We start from the raw sequence: 10038 nt of genomic DNA on the forward strand, positions 1-10038 counted from the left end.
AGAATATGAGCTGGGAGAGTTTTCCCAAATATAGAATTTGTTGCCCCCAGAACCTAAAAGAGATCTACCAGGTTTTGTGCTTCCTTCTTTATTATAGAGGAATAGATGCAATAATTTGTCTTTAAGTAAGAGAGGATTTCCTGACTTACCACTAGCTGCTAATATTCTGAATGTGAAATTTTATGAAGGGAGCATATATTCATTTTTGCAGGGGTTATCTATTTTGTTCTGGAGCTTGTGTGCCTTATCAAGTCTCCAGTGTGCTAACCACCTGGTCTTCATTTAGACCAATCATCATAATGTCTGTGATTTAATGGGTTGATATAATGTCTGCAGGATATCCAGATGGTTCATATCCCTTTGGCCTATATTGTAACAAAAGACAGAGTTAACAAAGCCCTCGAGTAAAAATTCTACACATATATTGTTTGTTCAATGCGAATGAAAATTGGATTTTCTGATTGAGATAGGATAAAAACAACTTTTCCAAATCAATGGCCACACGTCATGGACCTGCAGCCTTACAAATCTTCTCCAGCTAAGATAGTGAATGCTAATGGAACAATACAGCTTTCCCCTGCTAACTGAAATTAGAGTGTTTCTATGAAACCTTTTATAAGCTGAAATGGCATAAAGTAAATTACCTTAGGATGCATCTTGCTAATGAGGCACAAAATAAATCAACATAAAGCATAGATGCTTACAGATGCAGTTTAAAGCTTTGATGTCTTTTTTTTTTTTTGGTTTCAAGGTGGACTTTATTGGGAAAAGTTAGTGTAAAAAACATTCGAATTCATAAAATTTAAATAGATAGTAAAATTATACCTTGTAGCTATAGTAATCGCTATATTAATCACAAATAAGGTAATGTCTAAATTATTGCCTAAGCAAATGCTACTTTGTTAGGCTACTGTAGTAAGCCCAAGGCAGGAAACGCTGCAATTATTAGAAGTGAGCCCAATGATGTATCTGCATTTGGAGCTGAACAAAGGGAAACAAGCAAGTTCTGATTATGGCATCATAACATTCTAGCCTGAGGAAGAAAATAAGCAACTTTTTAATATGTCCTGCAGCAGAGCACATTAGTGACTGTAACCACGCATTACAATTCTCATTTCACGTCATAAAGAGAGTAATCAGTGTTCTGCATGATACATTGTTTTACTGAGTTTCATGTAGTTTGTCCCTCTCAGGACCTTTCTAGAAACATTTCCTCTCTGGGGACCACTTCCTAAGACACCCAGTTTGCTTGCCCTGGTCATCTTTGGCATTTAATACCAGCCAACCTGCCCAGACCCTGGGCTGGTGGAAGACCCCTCCCTGAAAAAAAGGGTGAGTCAGATCTCTCCTTTTCTCAGACCCTAATGCCACACAACTTGGTCAAGAATGTCACTAACAAGTTAATATGGGATTCTCTTTGGTTATGGGATTTCTATTTAAGCTTATAAAAAAATACAGGTAGAAATATGCTCCTGAATTCTAAAAGCATTTGTCACTGACTTAAACACAAGTTATGTCCTTGCAAAATTCACCACCTGGCCAGGTTTAACATCTGCCTATTTCCCGGTGGACTCTAACATCAGTGCTCTATTTAGCAAATACATTTGAGTGAAGAACAGTGACTGATCTTAAGAGCCCCGATGGGTGGGGGCAGCTGGCGAGGGCAGCCTTAGATGCTGTCCATGGCTCTGATCTCGCTGAGGGCCTGCACAGGGTTCACATGCTTCTTCTGAGACGCCCGTTTAATCTTGGTCTGTGTCTCATCCTCTCTTCACCAAGGGCTTTTTCTCAGGTGCCTTCATCTTCCACGACACAGCCGGGAGGTTGAGGGAAGCCATACCCTGCGACTTCTGATACTTGGTGGAGGCCACATAGGAGGCCTTCACTGTCTGCACCACGGCGTTCATCAAGTTCTTGGCAGCCTGGATCAGGGACATGGCGCTGTCCACCCCAGAGACAACAAGCTCCCCACCAAGGTTCTGCACCTCGGCCTTGACTTTGCTGCAGATGTTGAGCTGGTGGCAGTAGAGGGTGATGCGCTGCAGGTAGGCCAGCAGGTCCTGCTTGCAGGCCGAGTCTGGACAATGGTCTGCGATGGTGCGGCCAAGCTTATCCATCCTGGATCCTGCCTCTGCAATTTTCTTGGCAGCACTGATCACATCTGATGTGTTTTTGAGCGGTCCCTTACCTCGGGTGAAGTCGGTCATCTCCATCATGATCATGCACATCTGCTTGGCCAGCACGATGATGTCGTTACCACTGTCGTCCCATTTGGACACTTCAGCATCCAGCTTGCTCTTTTCTTCCTGGAAGCTGGCCACCTGTTCTGCAATCTTTGCTTTTTGCTCTTGGGGAAGCTGAGCCGTGATTGCCCGGGCACTCTGGCCAGCTATCAACTGGTCATCTTCTGTCTGGACGCTTGTCCTGCTGCGGACATCGAAGTCTTCTGTCTCGAAGTCAGAGTCATCCAACTCCTCAGGAGTCCTTATCATCAACACCGCTTTCCTGATATCCCGGATGCCATCGTACACCAGGCGGGAGGCATAGATAAACTCATTCTCATCCATGGGCTGGGCGGGGTCCAAGCTGAGGGCTTCCACGGCCGCTTCTACTTGCTCAGTAAAACGTAAAACGCGGCATAATTGTGTTGGAGAGAAGCTTGGTAGCTTCCAGCACCTTCTCTGAGGTGCTGGACAACTATGAGACCCCTGGCTCATAGTTGTCCATCTCTGAGGTGACTACATGACTGCCCGGCCTCGGATTGCACCAGCTGTGCGGTCTAGCCCATCCACATCTTTCTCTTGGAGAGCAATGACACATTTGTTCACATCTTCCAATAAGTGATTCTCTGAGACAGCCAAGAAGTCATCAATGGAAGTGATGTCATCGACAGCATCTGTGAGAACATGGACCTGTTTTTCCCACTGCTCTTTAAAAAGATCCATGTTCTCTTGGGCCAGCTTACTCTGTGGTTTTGCTGCTAAAGCCAATGCAGCATTAATAACCTGAGGGCAGAGGGCTTCTAGCTGGCTCGCAGACATTCGAACAAGCTTTACACCTTCTTCATTGTTTGAAATAGAGCAGGCCAAGTTGGCGACCTCAGTCAATTTGTTGGCATGTTCACGGAAAACTTGGGCATACTCTTTAACTTCTTTCTCATTTCCATTCTTTGCAGCTTCAATCAACACTAAAAGTGGAACGTTGGTTTCCAGGAATGAATCTGACACATGGTCCATGACAGCTTTGCGAAGCTGTCTACGCAGGTCCCTGGTCTTCTTGGTCATTTTATCTATTGCAGAATTGAGTGCATCACTTCTTTCTTTACATCCAGCATTGCCCATGTACTCTGAGAGCAGGTACTGCAGGGCCTGGCAGACAGCAGTACACTCAGCCACAATTCTCTCACGTCAGTCATCATGAGTGCAGGACGAGTCAGCCATCAGGGCAGCCCCACTAATGATGCTTTCCAGGCGCTCCTCCAGGGAAGGCCTGAAGCGCTCCTCGCTGAAGCTCAAGGGGTCCACAATGATTTGTTTATCAAAGTTATTGAGCGCATATGCCAGCTCTCCTCCTCCTCCGCCCTGGTGCTGGGAGGCATCATCCGATGCGGTGGCCTGGGCTGCATTGGAAATGCCTGTGACTGCCTGCTGCAGCTGCTTATATATCAGGTCTCTGTTGGCCTTATAGGCTGCAACATCAGGGTGCTGCAGGCATGCCTGGGAAGCAGTATAGAGAATCGGAACGTTTTTCTGCAGGATTCCTCTGGCTGCAGCCATCTGATCACGATGGCCCACATCTTTCAGTTCCTGTTGCCTTTTAGCTGCCATAATGTTCAGTTTATCCACTTCAGGTTTCAGGGCTTTATACTGTATTCCTAAGTCTTGTTCAGTGCCGGCATTCCTCAGTTTCAAGATACCGTCTTCCACAACTTTCAGCTGCACAAAGTAATTTGTAGACATCTGCCATGTCAGCCAAAATAAGCAGCCGGGTAACAGCAGAAAGCAAAGCTCGAGCTGCCCGAACCATGTTACCACGCTTCACAGAAGAGCAGGGATCATCTGCAAACTCTCCCGCAGCACTCTTCATCAAATCACCTTGTTTTCAAACATCTTCTACAGCAGCCACAAGCTCCTCCTTGAGAAGCTGACTCTCCTTTGCAATTTTATCCCCTTTGTCCAAGAAATTCTCAGTTGCTTGTTCAACAGATGCAGCCAAAACATGGGCCTTCTTAGAACGAATTCTCTTCTTATTAGAGGGCCCCTTACTGTTAGTGTTTACCAAAGTCGTAACCTATGTAACAAGAGGCTCCAACAGTCTTTCAACTGCCAGAGTCCTGATCTCTAGACTTTTGGGGTCCCATTTGAAGTTTATGTTGCCTGTGTGAACTGCAGTCATTTCTGCGGCGAACGGGACGAGCGCAGGAAAACTCCCGAGGCTCCAAAGTGACGGACGCCGCTTTGTCTCCCTCCTGTCCGGCTCCGCTTTGATGTCTTGATGCTGACATGATGAGCATATTATTGGGGAAGGAGTTTGACAGGACCACCCTGGCTGTTCAAATGCACGACGCCTCTATAATGGCTTGTTGGAAGGCAGAAGCTGAATATTGTCTCTTTTTCCTTTCTTCTTAAAAATGAAAATTCTCTTAAGATTTTTTTTCAGTTTAGCAAAAAACAGGTACTAATGTAGGTCTTTTGTAAAAGGGAAGTGGCATGAAGTAGATTTTGGAAGTGGGGGGTACCTCTACTTGTTTGAGTTGAGGTAGTCTACAACCATCTTCCAGGATCTGTCTGGTTTCTTCAGGGTCAGACTGATTAAAAGGGGGATATGATGGTCACAGCGCCATTAGCTCTTTAAGGGTGGCAGTCATCTTTGCCATGCTCCTTGGAATGTGCTATTGGTTTTTATTTAATCCCTTGGTTGAGAAAGGGCAGTTTTGGCTTCCATTTGGCCTTTCTCACTTAGACAGCAATTAACCCAAAAAGACCCAGTATGGAGAGACTAGGCTAACTGGAAAGAGAAATGTCTGTGGATCCAACACACCCACTGTAACCTGAATTTTGGCCAGGGCTTTATTTATTACTAGATGCCTGATGCACGAAATTTGTGCAAGGGGCTTGGTCCTCACATCCACAGCAGCTTGCCTTGGCCCTCACAGCCACAGCTTCATCCAGAAGGTCGTTTGGCTGTCTGGTCTAGTTAGCATATTACACTTTTATTATTATAGATTAGACCCCCCACATTTGTCCCTAACAGGGATCCAGGGAGGCACTATGGTTCTATTGTTAACAATATCAGTTTGATGCTGTATACAGCTTCCCTGGCATCTGTGGGTTAGAACACCAATGAACAAACTCTCTTCACAGATTATCTTGGCACTCTCCCTAGTTTTATCAGAAAATACTTGTCATACATAAGTTTAAGAACTTTTAATCAGCATGTTCATTCAATGAATATTTATTGGCTGCCTACTCTATGTAGAATATTGTTTCAGATACCAAGTGTATAATTATGACCCAAAAGAAGGAACAAGTTCTAAACATATAGGGCATGTGATTTAGTGAGGGAAAGAAATAATTTCATTGTCAAGAGATTTGAAGAAAATACATATCAAGAGGTAAAAAGAAAATAATGGTTTTAGTGTATGTATTCTTGGGTATGGGTGGGTAAGTTGACTAAAATAGTGTAGTAACAGATGACATAGAATGTTGTTTCTCACCCATTAGTAATGAACATGTATTCATTTCTCAAGACTCAGTTTATGTTACCTGTTTTATGCAGCCATTTCTAGTCCTTCTAGAACAGCAGTTCTCAACCTGTGGGTCGCGACCCCTTTGGGGGTCGAATGACCCTTTCACAGGGGTCGCCTAAGACCATTGGAAAACACATACATAATTACATATTGTTTTTCTGATCAATCACTATGCTTTAATTATTCAATTTGTAACAATGAATACATCCTGCATATCAGATATTTACATTACGATTCATAACAGTAGCAAAATTACAGTTATGAAGTAGCAACAAAAATAATTTTATGGTTGGGGGTCACCACAATATGAGGAACTGGATTAAAGGGTCGCAGCATTAGGAAGATTGAGAACCACTGTTCTAGAAGGATATTTTAAATCACTGTTAATTATGTGTGTGTATATGTGGGGGGAATACATGATTAATTTCAAACACCTGCTGCAGGCCCAATATCTGGCAGCTACAGACTCACAGAAAATGTCCATTAGCGTATCTCTAAAGGACTGAAAACATAGAATTTTGATAAGTGTGTAATAAGAACATTCTGCTAGGAAGATTCATGGCCAGTCCAGGCAACAGGAAGCATCCCTATGTGATTAATTTATAGTGCATGTGTGGAAGTACAGTAAGAATTTAGATAGAAAATCTAAGTCTAACAGCAAGCATATTATATTTCCTTAGCTGACTCAAAAAACTTCAAATGCAGTTTGTCCATCATAACCCCCAGGGCTTTTTCTTACAAATTTGATCTAATTTAAATGTTTTCTTTCCAGAACAAGGCCTCCTTATCCATATAGTTGGACCAGCCAAATACCTAAGAGTAATTCTTAACTCTCCCCTCTTTCACCTTCTATATCCAATGTATTAATTACCAAGATCTTAAATTTTAATTTTATAAATCCTGCAGCGCTAGATTCTCCCACCCTTACCCTATATTTGAATTTAGTTGGGTAGATATTGGGATTTTAAAAAATCTTCCCAAGTAATTCTAAGGTACAGCCACATTAGATGACTTGATAATTGATTATTTGGCTTCGGGATTCCAGAAGAAAAGATAAAATAACCTCCCCACAGGACATGTTGTATATCAGAATCATAAATATGAAGTATCTCCATGTCTGAACATGTGTGAACAAACCTAAATACCTTCATCATATCAATAATCTTAGTAATTATGGATGGGGAGGGTCATTACTGTTTCATATATTGACTTTTTAATTAAAGCCATATCTTTAACTTATTTAAAATGGTCCCAGTTAAAATTGGGAATGGAAGAAAAGGTCATGTTAACCTGGAAGTTATTTGTGACTCTACTTGTCAAGAGCAATTCATATTAAAATATGACATTAGAATTACATTAGATAATATAATTTAAAATTTGGGTCCATCTTCTATGGTATACATCAAGAGTTGGCAAGGTTTTCTGTAAAGGGCCAGGTAGTAAATATTTAAGTTTGTGGGACATATGGTCTCTGGAACTGCTTAGCCTTGTCATTGTAGCATTAAGTAGGCATAGACAATATATAAATGAATGATCATGGCTGTGTTCCCATAAAAATGTATTATTTATAAAAATAGATGGTAGGCTGGTTTTGCACCACAAGCCAGGCCATATTTTGCCAAGTCCTGGTCTACGTTAGTTGAAATCTCTTTTCCTCATTTTTTGATCCAGTGCTAAATGCTTAAATAGTAGAAAAGTATATTGAGGACATTATTTATGATCTTTTGGGGCCAGTATAACTAGGATGAGACTGGTGAGGCACTGTTGTCAAGTACAAAACTTAAGGGACACTAAAAAACTCAGCAATCAGATAAATAATATTTATGCAATATCAAAAAATTAGTAAACTATAACCCAAGCGTCCACTGACTTTTTTTTTATATAAAAAAAGTTTTATTGGAACCAGGACTAGGATTAGGTTGAGGTGAATAAGATAGGGGTATGCAAGGAAAGGGTAGGATCTTGCCATTATTTAAAATTTTTATATTTTGCTTATCATGATTTTTTGCATTAATTTTGGTTTTCTAAAATACTACAATACATATTATTTATATTGATTATTGAGTTTGGAGTCTTCAAATTTTGTGCCCCAGGCAAGTACTTCACTTTCAGACTATTTCAAATATTTTGCTTTTTTATAAATCTTCAGTAAGAGATTCCCACTGTGCTGAAAATGAGTTTTAGGTCCACCCTTGAAAAGGTGAGATATTACCTGGCATACAAATATTATAATATTCTATGTGTTTGCCACAAAATACATTAGAAAACCCAGTCTATGTGATTTATTTGGAACTTCTATTAACCACTGACTAGCTTTGTAAGTGTGAAGTTCTATTGTGTATGTTTTTTTTTAAACTTATTTGTATTCTATTTTTAACTGAATCATCATATGTTCATTGATGTCCAAAAATCTATACCTACATATTCTTAGGTATACAAAGAAGGAAAAATCTTTTTTTAAAAATATATTTTATTGATTTTTTAAGAGAGGAAGGGAGAGGGATAGAGAGTTATAAACATTGATGAGAGAGAAAACATCGATCAGTTGCCTCCTACACACTTCCCACTGGGGATGTGCCCGCAACCAAGGTATATGCCCTTGACCGGAATTGAACCTGGGACCTTTCAGTCCACAGGCTGATGCTCTATCCACTGTGCCAAACTGATTAGGGCCAGAAAAATCTGGCCGACGCTCTATCCACTGAGCCAAATTGGTTAGGGCAGGAAAAAATCTTTATTTTTATTTTCAGGTCTTATACTGTGTTTGCTATACCCAGAGTATGTGTTCAGTAGATTTTATTGAGTCATTTAACAAATATTTGTTCTGTGCCTACCATTGATTGGACAAGACACAATGCTGGGTGACCTCAGAAAAGCAGAAAAATGGTTTCTTGATTCTTGTTGATAGTACAGTGGTCATGCTTACCATTCTCTTAAAGAAGGGAATGTATATGAGTAGGTAAAACCTTAGAATAACAAGTGTATTATTATGCTTGGTTTTACGAATGGGCAGAAGTAGCCTGTGGAAAGGTAAAATGCTGAAGGGTTCTAGTACCAATTCCAGTGTTTGTGTGTGTGGGGCAGTTTCCCTCACATTGTCCAACTATTCTCCCAACACAGCTGGGTATCCCTAGATTTCAACTCAATTCAGATACTATCTGTCTAGATAGAGAGCATCAGATCCCACAGTTTAAGTTCAGTTCCACAAGACACCCCCACTCCCACCTCCCACCTCCCAAGTCCAGGTTTCATCTGTGTTTCTGACAGACTTGCTGTAGATGGGAGGGTCCAATGAACCCCTCTTTGGGTTCAATTAATCTTCTAGAGTAGCTCACAGAACTCAGAGAAACACTCTACTAACTAGATTACTGATTTATTATAAACTATGACTCAGGAAGAACCAGATGGAAGAGATGCATAGGGAAGGTATGAGGAATGGGTGCAGAGTTTCTATGCCCTCTCCAGGTCCACCTCTCTCCCCAAATCTCCACATGTTTGCCAACCTGGAAGCTCTCTTAACCCCTTTCTTTTTGAGTTATCTATGGAGGCCTTATTACATAGGCATTATTGATTAAACCATTGGGCATTGGTGATTGATTTAACCTCCAGCCCCTCTTCCCTGGATGAAAATGGGATGGGGGAGTGGAACTGAATGTTATAATTTTCTATTTCTGGTGGCTTGTCTGGCAGCCGGTCCCATCATCAGGTGCTTCTAAAAGTTGTAGTGGAAAGAGCCTTGTTATGAAAATAAGGTGCTCATTTCACCTTTATGGGTCTGAATTGACTTCAGGAAATGAATACAAGACCAAATATTACAACAAAAGATGTTCTCATTGCTCTTATCACTAAGGAAATTCCAAGGGATTTGGGAGCTCTGAGCCAGAAACCATGGATAAAGAGCAAATATATATGAGAAGTATACTTTGGTCATCTTAATCACCAAATACATATATTTTTAGAAATCATATCACAGAAAGGCATACACTTATTGCATACCCAGAGTTTACCTTCATTTTCTTTAGAAGCCTTCCAGAAAAGGGCAGCTGTTCTTTTTATAGACCAGCCTTCCTGAGGTATTGTGGCTTCTTTATGGCATGTACGTCACAGTAGAATTGTTGTTATTATGCTTTACTATTGTCCCTGAGTACAGAAAGAAAAAACTCAGAGAAAGTAGGGAGACTGGTAGTGCCACTAGAATATAAACTACCATTTTAACTCTAGTGGTGACTCAAAGAGATATGTCTCCATGGTCATGTAGCGACGTGATTCTGTACAGTTTGGGGGAATTA

General features: G+C 41.1%; 1 pseudogene; it reads right to left on the reverse strand.

The window, feature by feature from the left end:
* Positions 1 to 729: 729 nt before the first annotated feature.
* On the reverse strand, positions 730 to 4475 carry LOC102427954 (annotated as a pseudogene).
* Between the last annotated feature and the right edge of the window lie 5563 nt (positions 4476 to 10038).

The sequence above is a fragment of the Myotis lucifugus genome, unplaced genomic scaffold, assembly GCF_000147115.1.
Source record: "Myotis lucifugus unplaced genomic scaffold, Myoluc2.0 scaffold_2659, whole genome shotgun sequence".
NCBI classification, from domain to species: Eukaryota; Metazoa; Chordata; class Mammalia; order Chiroptera; family Vespertilionidae; genus Myotis; species Myotis lucifugus.